At 37.9% G+C, this 14,565-nt stretch overlaps 1 protein-coding gene across 1 annotated transcript in view; it reads left to right on the top strand.

The window, feature by feature from the left end:
* Nucleotides 1-2,702: 2,702 nt before the first annotated feature.
* BMPR1A (bone morphogenetic protein receptor type 1A) overlaps nucleotides 2,703-14,565 on the top strand; it is a 48,629-nt gene continuing 36,766 nt past the window's right edge. Inside the window, exon 1 of the mRNA XM_069863501.1 lies at nucleotides 2,703-2,824. The gene's annotated coding sequence lies outside the window, so the exon portion shown is untranslated. The remainder of the gene's footprint in view (nucleotides 2,825-14,565) is intronic.

Below are 14,565 nucleotides of genomic sequence, written 5' to 3'. Positions count from 1 at the left end.
CTTAGCACTAAGAAAAAATTCCTGATGAATCAATATTTAATATGAAAGTAGTGACAAGCACTGTGAGGCTCTGTACTTTTGAATTTGATTGTGCTTCTTCTAATCGTTGTAGTAGATCGAGTTGTGATAAAATGAAGGTGGTGTTGTTGAAATAATTTATTTGGAGTTTTATTTTGTTCTTGATAGCAATTCTTTGGAAGATGCCATTGAGAATGGCACTAAATATTTTGAAACACTAATCCATTAATAATTAAGCATTTTGGATAACTGTATACAATAAATATTTATGTCAATTGATCTCTATAAAATTAAGTGTGTTCTAAAGTAGCATCTCATACCACTGAAGAAATGTAAGAAATAGTAACACACTGAGGTCACTCAAATAAATTACTAATAATCATTAACTTCATCCCATCCTTGAGAGAGGGTTTGTAGTTTCCCATTTAACAAAGGAGGAGATGAATCTGGAACGGACGCAAAAAATCAGTAAGGCATCAAAGAGGCTGTGTCCATGTTACCAAGCAGTGCAGTGCAATAGGATCCCATCTGTCAGGTGCTGAGAACCTGGTGCCCACACTCTCCAGGTCGTGAGAGTTTTATTTCAAGCTGGTCCTCATCTGGTTCTGCGGTGGGATTCCTGTTAGCGGTTAGTGTGTACAGTGCACACCTGAAGCTCATTCTCTGATCTAGTTTTATTCAAAAGGAATCTGGTTCACACACTTGGAGACTACTTTGCAATGTAAAGCCAAGCAAGGAAAGTAGGGTTGTTTGGGAGATTGACTTCAAAACTGCAGTCCTGATCTGAATTAAAACTCTGATGTAGATCATGTTGAGTGGTGCAGATCTGGGAGTTCACTGCAATCATTCTGCGTGGTAAGACAGCTCAGGTACCTGGTATTTGGGAGTGGGATCAGGAAATGCAATGAACGCTTACAGAAATTAACATTTACGAAGAGTTTTATCAATTTGGGAGTTTGGACGAAATATCAGGACATTGTTTTAAACAAAACAAAATGAAAGACCAGCATTGTTCAGAAATGTCTTTACCCTTGTAAAGCAGCCTCTAAATAATACAAATTGGCCTTTGTATAAATGGGATACTTACACATAGGGGTGCTGGAGGTGGTGTAAAACCAGAAAGCACAGCAACTTCTTTCTGTTTCTGGCTGTTCCTTTTGGAATCCAACAGAAGGTGAACTGAAATTCCTTGCTTATAGAGATAGAGATGGGTATCTTTTTGAGATTCTTTACTTTAAAAAAGCTAAAACAGTCTCCACAAACACTTTCACATGGCAAGAATGTTTTTTCAGATTTACCATAGAAGACATAACAGCCAAGTGTCAGCCTGTCTGCTCAGTGGAGACAGTTGTCTTTAAGAACTGGTGCTATCGGATAGTCAGGATGGTTTCAGGTTACCATTTTACACAAATTTATTATTTATTACCAAGACTATTAAACCGCTGTGTGTGAGGAACACTGCTTACAAATGGACATGGAGACAGAAGTATCTGACCTTCTTGTAATAGTAAAGGTCTTTGTGGTGCTTAGGAAGGAAAAGAGAAGGAAGGTGGATGCTGAAGCTCTTCCTCTGCTGGAAGTCATGCAGGCATGTGGTTTGTCCATTCCTATTTCCAGTACTGTTGGCCTTGGCATTCAAAAATAAGTCACAACATCTCTACACTGTAAGATTTGGTCTATTGTTTTTAACATTATGGCTGGGTTAGTGGTGCTAACGCCTTTGTGTTACATTCAAGGTGGCATTTGCAGTCATAGACTGGGACTTCTAAATGATAAAATTCTTGTATGAGTTGTAAGGCTTGCTTACGGTTGTTGAAGTGCAGGGTAAGAGCCTGTGCTGTGCTTTCCTCTAACGCCTGGATGCATGCCAGTTCAAAAACACAAACACAAAATCAACCCCACCCCATTTCCAGCACTTTCTTCCAAGTTCTTCGCTTTCTTTTTTGCCTAGGACTAATCATGCCTGTGTGCAGCTACAGTAAGCATATTGATTATATCTCAGATATTGGTATATTGCAGTTCCTTCTGTACTGGAACTCTTGGGGAAACACCAGTGGATTTCTGTGAAGCTGCAGTTGTACAGATTCTCCGGTGTTTAATAATGATTCACTTGTGCCTTGTTTGTTTGCTTGCTTTCTCCACTAATGTCACCAACAATGCCTCCTTCCTCTGCTCTGCTGACTGTTTAAAAATAGAAATAAAATTGGGGAAACCTGGCATCTGGAGGCTTGCAAGTCTGGCTGGTATAGGCTAGTTGAATCCAAGAGTTATTGGGAGAGATCAGTGAAGTCGTATTTTCATAGGAAAACTATCTATAGAGATGTTTAACTTCCTTCTCCCTCACATCACCATGCATCTAAGGCATGTCTGTACTTAAACTAAAGGGTAGAAATCTTTTTTTTTTTTTAAAAAAAAAGGTGAATAATTTAGTGAACTAATATATATTAAACTAATTTTAAATTCTTTTTAGTGTCAATATTTTACAAATATACTGCATCCACAAGACTATTAGAACTGTGGGAGTCTAAGAAGTATTTCGTAGCTCGAAGCAGCTGATAATAGCAGATGGCTCCCATAATTCCAAGGACCAGTATGTGCAATGTGCAGTTCACATTATGTACTCTGAACTGTCAGTACAGTTTCTTTGGAAGACTCTTAACTCAAATTCTCTTTCTGTTTTACAGATTAGTAGAAATATGCATTTCCACAATATCACCTTTGAACTAATGAAGTGGAAGTACAGATGAAAACAGTCTGGAGGAAGCTTGAAGTACAGTACAGTTTCATTCAGTTTCCTAATTCTGAGGTAAGGTTAACGCGTGCAAACTTTTATTCAAATATTTCAGGGATAAAAACCATATGATGAGCAGCCAACATATCTTTCTCATAAAAATTTCTGAGCGTTCTTTTTTTCTATCCTAGTGATGGTCTCTGATACCATACTGAAACCGCTGTTTGATCTACCGTCTATCTGTGTTTCAGTTATGAAAAGAGGCAAAACAGCATCAACTACAGACACATCTGTTGTGGAAAGATGCATTGAAAAGAAGTTAGCATATCAGACAAATTTTATTTGGTACAGTCTGTCCAGTCATAGTTATTACTTATGCTTTTGTTGAAATAAAGGACTGGTGACACAAATAAGAAGATGCCTGTTGGACATCTTGTCTTCTGGCACAGTGTTTGATTGTTACAAAATGTTACTACATTGTTTTTTTATTATTATTTCTATTAATAAAATGTTACGGGGTTTTTTTGGTACTAAATTCCACTGCCTCTATCTTAAAGCCATGCCTGTGATTAATTATGAGTGATTGGGTTGTTTGGTTCATAGTTTGCTGTTCTGTGGTGTCTAAAGCCTTTTTCTTTGGTGTAAATAAGAGGCTAAGTAGAATAATCCTGAAATGTCAGATTTCTGACATATTTCAGAATTCTTTCTTGCAACATTATCTGGTTTTCAAACAGATTTAGTGTGCACTGGCCCCCCCTATGTCAAGCTTCTCATTTTTTCTTAGTTTTGCTTAACTGGACCTGAAGCAGTGCCCACATACATTTGTTTTTAAGCTGTGATGCTGTTGGCCCTTTTCACTTTTTCTCATTTGGGTAGGAATGCAGGTGGGTCAGCTTCAGAGACTTGAACCCGGATATTTCACCAGTCATCATCTGCTTGTTCTCAAAGGAAGTTTGCATCTCAGAGTATGTTTGCAGATTTTGGCTGCCGTTACGTACAGATGTTGAACCCTTTTTCGAGAAAACAGAAACTTTGCTCGAAACAGGACGGTGCCTCTTTCAGTTGTGAAGTTCAGCCAAGGAATCTTAACATACATTTGACATTCATACATCTTACTGGCAGAGAGAAACAACATGTATCCTCTTTTGGAGGTCAGGCTTTAGAAAAACAGCTCCTAGGGAAAGATCAGCATTGAATTCAGCTAACTCATATTTTATCTGTGGCAGAATTACTGCTCAAAACCTGTAACTTTCTGCGTGCTGTAAGCCAATTCACAAAGCTATAAAGTTGGAACTCACGTTGACAAGTGTAAAATTTGTAGTCAATCTACAGCACTTCAGATGAGTAAGATTGTAAACTGTTCTACATGGTGTATGTATGTTTTGATGATGTATGTTTGCTTTTTTCACCTTTCTCTTGTGCTCAGGTTACTTTATGCCTGACAACACAAGACGTCAGGCAAGTACTATTTCTTCTAAATCACATGTTTCTAAAAAGATGTTGGATAATTGGGAGCCCAATTGTAGTACACATCTTACGGAGAAAGTAATGGCTGGCATAGCTTTAACATACTCGCCTGCCGCTCAAAACTTATGAACTTAGAGTTAGTGCTGAAAATTATGGAATTTGCACTAACAAAAACCAAAGGGCTAATGTCCTTCCTTTTTCTTCCTAAGAATAGGAGAGGATAATTTTTCCTCCAATGAGAAAAGCTGTTCAACAATAAATAAGAGTTCTCAAATTGTTTATCAACAGAGGACTCAGCAGATGAGGCACCATCTTGTAAGATTGCTTTTTTTTTGTTATCTACCAGAAAGAACAGCTTCTATTCTCAGCCTTGTAAGCACAAGCAAATTTGAAAATTGAGATTAAGTGTTCGGGGAACATGTGCATACTAATAGAAGACTGTGTACTTTGAGATCTATTTGTAGCATTAAATAGCTTCATTAAGACCATGATGGTCTGCTGTGGACATTAGAACTCTATCAGTCATTTGGAAGAGCGATCGATGTGCTGAAGTGAAAGGATAATCTGTGTTTGGGTAAATCTCAGGGTTTTTATGGGATTAGAGAAAGGTAGAGAGTAGAGAACGGCTCATCATAAGCCAGTTCTTTAATCACTCTGCCCTCTGTTCTCAATGATGCCACTCCCAAAGCATTTAGTATTTAGAGACACGAAGTGTTTAGAGGAATAGTGCTGTAAACTTCAGTGATGAAAAATCTCACTTCTGTCATAGAAGAGATTTGAGGGAAGGGTAATACTTCTGCCTGAATAAAGAGTACTAGTAAATGCTAATTAGTATGTCTTGGAGATACCATCTGTATTTCTCTCTTTTAAGTGTCTTCTTATGCTATCCTGAATTGAAGAGATTGAAAAAAAATGGGTGGATGCCCTTCCATTCTGCAGAGGGAAAGAGAGAAGGGCTTTATTTACTGATACTTATTCTTTTGCTGATACAGCTGGGCAAAAGCTTTCTGGTGTCAAGTGGCAGGGCATAAGCAGATAGAGTTGGGTTGAAAACTCTGGATGCAATATTATTTTTTTTAAAAAGGGAAAACCAAACAAAACCCATCACCATGATTTAATCCCCTCAACCACCTTCACGAGTTACCTTTTTTCCCTTCTTGTCCACTGTCTTTTTTAATAGTCATAATATTAGCAACAGCTGAGGAATGGAGGGGTTTTTATGCTTACCCAGTATGTAAACAGCTGATCTGGCAAAAAAATAAAATGGCAACACCACTCCTCAACAAAATTTCCCTATTTTGACACAGCTTGTCCTGATTTTACTAAGTATTATGGGCTTGTAAGTCAACAAGCACACAAATGGCAAGAAGAGAGCTTATCAGAACCAGATAAAAACAAGTCCTTTTGCTAATCTTTTCTGTTCCTACGTATGTTCTGCCTCCTGTTTTCATACCTTTATACTTGAATTTAAATAGCAAGGTGACAAAGATGAGAGATAAGGTTACCAAGGCCAAAAGAGGGAAAACCTATCAGTACCAGATATCAGTGAATGCGTTAGTTTTATGTTTCTTTTATACAAAGGATAAAAAGGATGCATTTCCTGATAATTTATTTCTTAGTACTTTGCTGGTGAACACAGAGAAATTGTGATTAAATCTCTCTCTTTTTGTCTCTTCCATGTTGAAGTTCAATTAAAATTATCATACATCTCTTGGACAATTCTCAAGATGGTTTATTTTAATCTTTCCTTAATACGGAGTCTCTGTAATGCAGCCCTCCATTGTATTTTTGCTAGTTCTTTATTTTTTGAGGTGGTATAAAATTTTCTTACATCTTAGTAGGATAAATGTCTGTCTTTTAATTGCAACTGTGAATTTGTGCAAGTCTTGAACATTTCTAGCATGATGTAACTGAAGAAATACAGCTTAGTATATTACCCCTGATCAGTGCACGGCTATGTTTGCCCAATTACCTTCTGCAACTGGTCTCTTTGTTTAATACACAAGTTTTCGTTGTATTATTACTTGGTTTTCTTTGTGATATTGGAAACTGGACTTGAGTGACTCCCCTCGCTCCTCACCTCCATTAAAATTTAAAATTCTGCCTTAGTTTGACTTGCCTGCAGCAAGGCATCAACTAGAAGGAGATTGAAGACCTCTAATGTACAGCTACTGAACCAATAACTTGAGTTGACAGTTTAGGAGTGATGTCCTATGTCTCAGCTTCTAGTGTCCATAGTTGTCATCTTTCTGTCTCCTCCCAAACTGGTGGTGGTAGAACAATCTTTTCTCCTGTGATGGAGCATGTTTGTTCAGTAGCCAGGAACACATTCCAAGTGTTTCAGAATGAAATCTGCCCATGACAGGATGACATTCCTGCAATGTTTTTTGTGTTAACCTTTGAGACTACATAAGGTCTCCTCCGTTCAGTTGGGAAGCAATTATTCTGTAAGGTTGAGTTAGCTGCTACTGAATTTCCTTGGTGGCAAACTATTTGCTAGTAGTTAATTCCATAACAAACAGGCTGAGCCACTTCAGGTTCAAACTATGAAATGGGAAATACCAGTCACTTGTGCTCAAAGCATTTTCCAGGAGTAGAGTAACCAGAAGTCCGTCTTGTCTTTTGAATCACTTGATCAAAACAGGAAGTGCCGGTGATTCCACTCTGGAGCTGCTCTGTTCCCTGGTATGTTGTCACGTGTTTTCCTCGTCCTTTGTCCTCACAGTGGTGTGTTCCTTACTTCCATTTGCTGTGACTTAGCCCAGGTTGTTCTGGTAGTGTGGCCATCTCGATCTCAGCGTAAAACAAGATTGTCAGGTTCAGGAAGGCTGAGTTAAGGTGTCCAAGAATCCCTTCACTCTACAGGGTTTTTTTGTTGGCTCCGCTCGGCTCAGAAACTCTTGTTGAAAGGGTAGTGGGCAATATCTCAAAAAAAAAAAAAATCCAGACAACTTTCTGTGTAGCAAGAGGAGACTAATTTTTTTTTTTATTTCCATATCTGAGAATGGGAATTGTATGGGGTGGGATAGAGAACTAATTAAAGAATTTAGGGTGAGAAAAGCATTCACAGTACGGCCTGAAGATGTTTGTGTTGATAGAAATGTATTTTACAATCAGATTGTTGTAACATGGATATGTAATTAGAAACATAACAGATTTTCTTTATTTGCTTATTTGTTGACTTAATGTTTAGCTTAAGAATGGTAAAATGTAGTTATTTAGGAAACATGCATCTAGGAATTGTTTTTGTTTTCAATAATTGCTTTTCTTCCCCAACCCCACCCACTTTGAGGCCAAACCAAGCCTGGTGCTATGCTCTTACTATTTTGAAGCAGTCCTAAAAATACATCAGTTATGGAGTAGGTTCCTCTGAGCTGGCTTGAAAAGTCAAGAATGTTCTTCTCCAGAGGTTCCAAGATGATGATGTTAGGATAAGTTTCATGAAATATTAGGAGAAATGTTTCTGAAGTGCTGTAGTTAATACATAATTGCATGGAAATAAACCTAGAGGTTAGGTTACAATTTATTTTAGGATATTATATGGCTACTTGTTAACTTACCAAAATCTAAGATTGATTTCATAGAATCATAGAATAACCAGCTTGGAAGAGACCCACCGGATCATCGAGTCCAACCATTCCTATCAAACACTAAACCATGCCCCTCAGCACCTTGTCCACCCGTCCCTTAAACACCTCCAGGGAAGGTGACTCAACCACCTCCCTGGGCAGCCTGTTCCAGTGCCTAATGACCCTTTCTGTGAAAAATTTTTTCCTAATGTCCAGCCTAAGAGCCCTTTAAAGAAGGGTCCTTGTATAATGTCCTTAATCTTCATAAAAACAATGCAATAGAAACTTGCTAGTTTTCTTATTTCTAATCCATGTATATAATATCCTTAAAAAAATTTAATGTGTTCCATAGCCATGTTTAGGTGAAGAAGGCATACATTTATCATGTCCTTAAAGTATATATGGTTTGTGTTTACAGCACAGTACAGGACTTTCAGGATCTTGAACAACAATTAGAATCTTTTAAAAATTAAATATTTGTTCCGAAACTTTTCTTTGCTAAAATACCTGTAGTGAAAAATCACCTGAATAATTAGGAAGTAAATATTCATGAATTGGTTAGTCGTATGACAGTTAATATAAATATTTTGCCCTTTTTTTGAAAAAGGGAAGTCTGTTAACGCTGTAGAATGGAAGACAACTTTTTGATGGTAGAGGCAAATTTTTAAAAAACAGTATTTTTTTTTTTTCTTCAGTGTGCTTTGCCATGAACTGACTTGGTGTGATAATGACAGCAGTTATTTCTAATAACATAATATTAGCATGATGTGTTTTATATGTATAGGGAAGACCAGATGTTAAACACTTTTTCAGCTGCTGTGTGAAGTGCACAAATTCTTAAAGGATATGCAACATTTAAAGGCTTAGGCTGCTATTAAGTTTGCTTGTTATTGTTAGAAACAAGCAGAATTTGCTTATAAAATCAGTAATAGGATAACAATATTCTGATTTCACAATGGCATGGCTGGGGTAGAGGGAAAGACAGGCGAGGTGGCTGTATGCGAAAAAATTAGTAATACTTCAGTTGTATATACAAATAATCTGAAGAGCAATCTAGCAGGAAAAAAAAAGGCAGATATTATAGCTTGGGAAAAAACACAGTAAACAGTTCTTTAGTTAGTTAAAGTAGTAAGGCAGGTAGTTGTAAAATACTAAAACATTACAAGAGATAAAAAGTGGAGAAGTAGACCTTACTGTAACGTTTTAGAAACATGATGGCACACGTGTATCTGGAAAGCTGTGAGAGACTGTGTCATCTTAAAAAATAAGAGACCTGCTAGAACCCATCCGTTGTCATGAACCCAGTTATTAGCACCTGCAGTACAAGCATAAAGGGAACAAAATGGATGTCTCCATCTTCTGCTACTCTGCAAATACACAAATCTGACAACATATTTAGTTTACACAGTCCTGAGTTCTTGCCTTGCAGTGAAAACTTGTCTGGAGCATTGCTTAATATGTATTAAAAAAAGAAAAAAAAATCATGTGGTTGGTTTTTGAAAAACAATTGATTTATTTCAGTCATCAGGTAAAGCACATGAATTCTTCAGAAATGGTTTGGTCCTGGGCTTTCAATGGAATTAAAGTGATGAGGGGTCTGCCTGTACAAAGGAGACTTCCTGAAGTCTTTGAGATGGCGGTCTATGAGAAGAGGTGTGTTTGTACAGGTGCTCTGTGCACTTCTTCTAGAATTTGGAAATGTACAGTTGCAATCTACTCATTTTTTCCTCTGACTACATTTATTGTTTAGTGATAGCCCCAGTCTTTAAATTAAAAGACTTTTAATTAGGGAAAAAAAAAAGGTTTCTTTATCTGTCTTATAAAATTAGCATTGACAGTTGTGTTGCTCTTGCGTCCTCCCAGCATCAGTAGGTGGTACCTTTCCCCCTGAGCAGTAGCTGAGTCCTTACGTGAACATTCAATCTAATGAAAAAAAACCATACTGTTGCTATTCCTGTGACTGGGAAGAAGATTTAAAAAGCATCTGAAAAGCTCTTTTGGAAGACTTGAACCAGTGAGAGAGGCTACTCTTGCTGGCATTTGTCAGTTGGGCTTACTAGGAATTCAAAATCCAATGTGAAATGTGCTGCATCCTTGAGAGCAAGTTAGTCTCCTAACTCCTTGGTTTTGTAAGTGTAACTTTTAAATGTGTTAGGGCCTCTGAGAATTTTGCAGCTGGAAAAATGATAAGCTGCTAAGAATTCCTCAGAAAACGAAAACATTCTTCTGTGTGGTAGATATTTCATTCAACTATTCACCACCAACCCACACCCCCAAAGAAAAAAAACTAATTATGTAAGTTGAGTTGTAACTGAAGGAAAAGGAAAAAAATTCTTAAATAATCACGCATACTTATGTAGAAATGCTTAAAGTTGAGTTTTAAGCAGCTCTTACTACAAGGGGAGCAGTTTTTTAACTGAGCATGTAACACACTTACAGATTGGTGATCTGGGAGAAGTCTGTTCTCTCCAGTCTGCTGCAGTCTCTACTGCTCCTCTGTGCCACAATATCGAGAATATCAAAACTGTGCTTCAGACAGAGTAGATTAACCCAAATAGCTTACACCATCCTGGGGGATGGGAGTAGCAAAATGCTTCTAGGGATGATGAAAGAAGCTTTACAGTTCTCTTCTAAAACTGGAATTTGGATAAAGAGTGTACATGTACCCTGTGACAGCCAATTGTTACCTTATCAAGAAAGTTTTTTAAAAACGGTATCAGTGTTAATGTATCCTTTTCCAGATCTGTCAGGCTTTTTTTAACATAGGGCAGAGTTGCACAGTGATATTCAGTTATTGCAAACTATTGCAGAGACCAACATATTAAATGAACTTAAAGAGGTTAGGTGGGTATACTCATGGTGAGTAGATCCTCTGTGGGTATGGGTGATATGCATAAATTTTTCATCAGAGGAAGTGAATGTAGTGGGATATCAGAAGAAAGAGCGTCCTAAGCATTCTCTGGATTTTAAACTTTTACCCTAAACACTTCCTCCTGCCTGCTCTTAGTCAGGCCATAGGAAGGATGGACTGATCTGTCTCTTCAGTAGAGCTGTGTTTATACACCGTGTTTCAATCTGCTAGATTTGTTTTGGTACAGTTCTTAACTCAAATGTGTGAAAAATCTCAAAGGAAAAAAATGAAATGATACTTGGGGAACAGATACAGTATTGATCTTTACAAGATACTGTATGGCATTTGATAGAGAAGGTTAAATAACGAGGACTTTTTTGTCTCCTTTCTTTCTGCCAAAAATAATTTTTTATTCTCAACTCACAACAAAAATTTCTTCTTGTTATAGAATCCGTGGTTTTCCTGTAACCCTCATTTTTTCCTTCACAGACTTAATTTTATTGAGTCTTAATTCTGTCATGTTGGAGGTGATTAGCGTAGGCTAAAGAATCATGAAAGAAAGAATGTTTTGATGGTGGAGGTGTGGAAGGAATGAATTACTTCTAGATGCAATAACAGCCTTGACAGAAGTAACCTAAGAGATGGTTATAAGAATGTGTTCTTGAATGATTGAGGAATAATTGCATTACCAAAGTTAATGAAGAGGTGGCTTAGAAGGCAGATGGATATGGTTTTAGGATTTTTAGCTATGGAACTGTTGAGACATCAGAGGGGATACTTTTCAAGTTCGCAGATGATGGGACAAAGTGTTTGCAATGAAAAATAGTATGCAAATAATTCCTGTAATACTGAGGATGGGCAGTTGAAGTCACACACAAAGGTCAAAGAGAACAAGTAGCAAAGCAAGTGAAATTGGCAAGAGGAGTAATATATAGTAGAATTTTTGTACCTTTTGAGTTTCCTTAGGTCTTAATCTAATTGCTCTCTTTCAGTATGGAGAGGAAAGCAAAGATGCAAATGAAAAAAAAAATGAGGGTTTTATTAGCTGAATGTTACATTTCATTTAATCTAAAACCAAAACAAACCAACCTAAACAAACTGCTATGGTATGTGTTTAGGTTTTGTAATTCTTTGCTCTACTATGCTACAGTTGTTGAAGCAGTTTTCTTTCTTAGTGTGTTTAAAATAACATTTTTGCAGTAAGAAAAGAGGTGTAATTGCCCAAATGCTAACAGAAGAGACTACTACCAAAACTACCAAACTATAAATACATTAATTGCATCATGCTTTCTAGTCATGCTTCTTGTGTGTATGTTTGAATTTTGTGTGAAAAAAATAATTAATAGTATTGCTTTAGCACTTCAGTGCAGGGAAATAGGGAACTAGAACTGTTGAAGTGTAAACATTACCTTTGAACTCTGTCGACTTATTGAAAGATTATTGTGTTTGGATTTAGAAATGGCTTTGAAGGTATATTTGATAAAAGTACATTGTTTAAACTTAAGAGTAGTTTGTGGGCATGTGCATGCCACATTTTTTCTGTAGTTATTTAACCAGGCACGTCTACAATGCACTTCAGGTTTAACTTTGTTTTGCATTAAAATGTATTTTCATCTCAGCAAGACTCAAGAGAACACTAACAGGGTAAGGTAGGCTCAGGCACTCACATCTAGAGTCCAGGAGTTTTTGCTCAGAGCAATAATTCTTTCTTACATACATCACAACTAAAAAATAATTATTGCCGATGGAAGTAGAAACTGAATGCAGTGTAGAATTAATTTAAGATTGTGGAAGTACTTTTCTTTACATAGCCATCTAGTGTAATATCTCCAGTGTTTGTGAAGTAGCTATGTGTGTGTCATGTGTTATACATAGACATTCATCACTCTGTGGATAACCAAAAACTTTACAGGTTTTATGAAAGATAATTTTGTGATTGCATTTGCTTTCAGATTTGAGGTTTTATATACTTTTTTCCTTTCTTGCCTTTTTTTTTTCTTCCCCCTTTTTCTCTGCTTACGCCTATTGAAGTTTTGTTAACCTCCTTGTATGCACCAGGGTTCTCATTGCAAGCCCAGGTTGCTGCTAGTGAGACAGCTGGGGAGACGACTCCCCTGGCTGCCCACCTTGCTCTCTGGAGGTCTGTGCCTCCCTGGCAGCATCAAGTAAGCAGCAGCTCATCAGCCACAGCCGCTCAGAGCCCAGCGCGTTAATTTAAAGTGCCATCAAGTCTGATTTAGGCTATGCTAGACTTACCACCAACAATACTCACTCACTGCTCTTGCCCTTGCTGTGGAGGTGGTAACCTCCTCGTGTTTTCTGTCTGGAGGCTGTAACCTCATAAAAATACCCCAATGTGAGTTCCAAGGGTGAGTGTTGAAGCTCACAGATACCAGAAGAGCTGTTAGCTGACGGTTTGTATGATTCACAAGAATTACAAGAGAAGTTGAAAGGGCGCGTTTCAGCAATTTAAAGTTAGAAGGGCAATATAACTAATACAAAGGAAAACTTCACTGTTAAATGTAGTTTGCAAAGTGCATATCTAAAATTTTCTTTTTGTAATAAGAATGCTTAAAGAATAATTTCCCCCTGCCACGTCTGTGTTTTAGAGGAGTGTAAGGCAATAGCATAGAATCATCATAGAATCATAGAATGGCTTGGGTTGAAAGGGACCTTAAAGATCCCCCAGTTCCAACCCCTGTGCCATGGGCAGGGACACCTCATTTAGCCCATCCAGCCATTAAAAGGCCTCTTCAGAAGAGCTATGGAGGCAGCTCCTTTGAGAATATCTGTGCTCTTTGCAGTGATTTGTGAGAACAGCTAGACAGTTTCCCTGTCAGCAGACTATGGTGCTTCTGTGGGCATAGCAACAGGTGAGAAAACCAAGGATTAAGGCTTCCCTTGCCAGCAGCGTTTTGAATTACCACATTGGGATGATGTTGAAAGTGCCAGTATTGTCTTTGCTGTTTCTATGTATTGAGAAATACTGTTAAAGAAAGCCTTTATCTTGTCATTGCAGTGAGCAATGCTGAATTCAATGATGTAAAAATTATGTGGTTTGCTTATGAAGTAACATTTCTAAGTGGGCTGTTTTATTTCATTCACAAAGTGATGTATAAATTAATTTGGACAGCAGTTACCTTATGGGTAGCAGACCAAAAAATATGTCAATATTGACAGTTTTAAGTGTTTGGAGGGCAAGCAGTTTGCTTCTTGTGAAATGCTCTTCTGTTGGCCTTTCTTAATATGAGGTCACACGTCACTTGCTTTGCAAGGGACACTGTGGTGTCTTGGTCAGATCCCAGAGGGACAGGATTTGCAGTTAGGCGTCCGAGTAGGCAGCAGTGATTCCTGCGATCAAGGCATCACCAGCATTTTGGAGGGGGTGGGATGTATTTTTGGCTGGGGGTTGTGTTGATAAGTGGTGCTTCCTCTCTGTTCTGACCCTGGAGGTGTTCAAGGCCAGGTTGGATGGAGCCTTGGACAGCCTGATCCAGTGGGAGGTGTCCCTGCCCATTGTAGGGGGTTGGAACTGGATGATGTTTAAGGTCCCTTCCAACCCAAACTATTCTGTGATTCTAATTTTTAACTCTGTCTTTGCGGGTAAATAAAAAAAAAAGAAAATGAAGGGGGGGTATAAGGTCTCCTTTCTGTTACTCTTCCCTGGAACTTATTTATTGTCTGCTCTGTTTGGAAGAGTATCCTTTAATAACAAAAATCATAAAGCGTGCTTCTCTAAGGAGTCGATCTGAGCCCGTTTCCATTGGCTCTGAGGACGTTTCTCACAATTTAGGGTCTCCTTTCTTTTCCTCTTTGCTAGCACTTATTTATTGTCTGTTCTGTTTGGAAATACATCCTTTAATAACGAAAATCATACCCGCAGTGCGTGAGGAGCGAAGGCTCTGTGAGCACGTTATCAGGTTGACTCT

Source organism: Phaenicophaeus curvirostris, chromosome 9 (genome assembly GCF_032191515.1).
Source record: "Phaenicophaeus curvirostris isolate KB17595 chromosome 9, BPBGC_Pcur_1.0, whole genome shotgun sequence".
NCBI lineage: Eukaryota > Metazoa > Chordata > Aves > Cuculiformes > Cuculidae > Phaenicophaeus > Phaenicophaeus curvirostris.
Note: the sequence above shows the minus strand (reverse complement) of the source record. Positions and strands in the feature narration are given on the sequence as shown.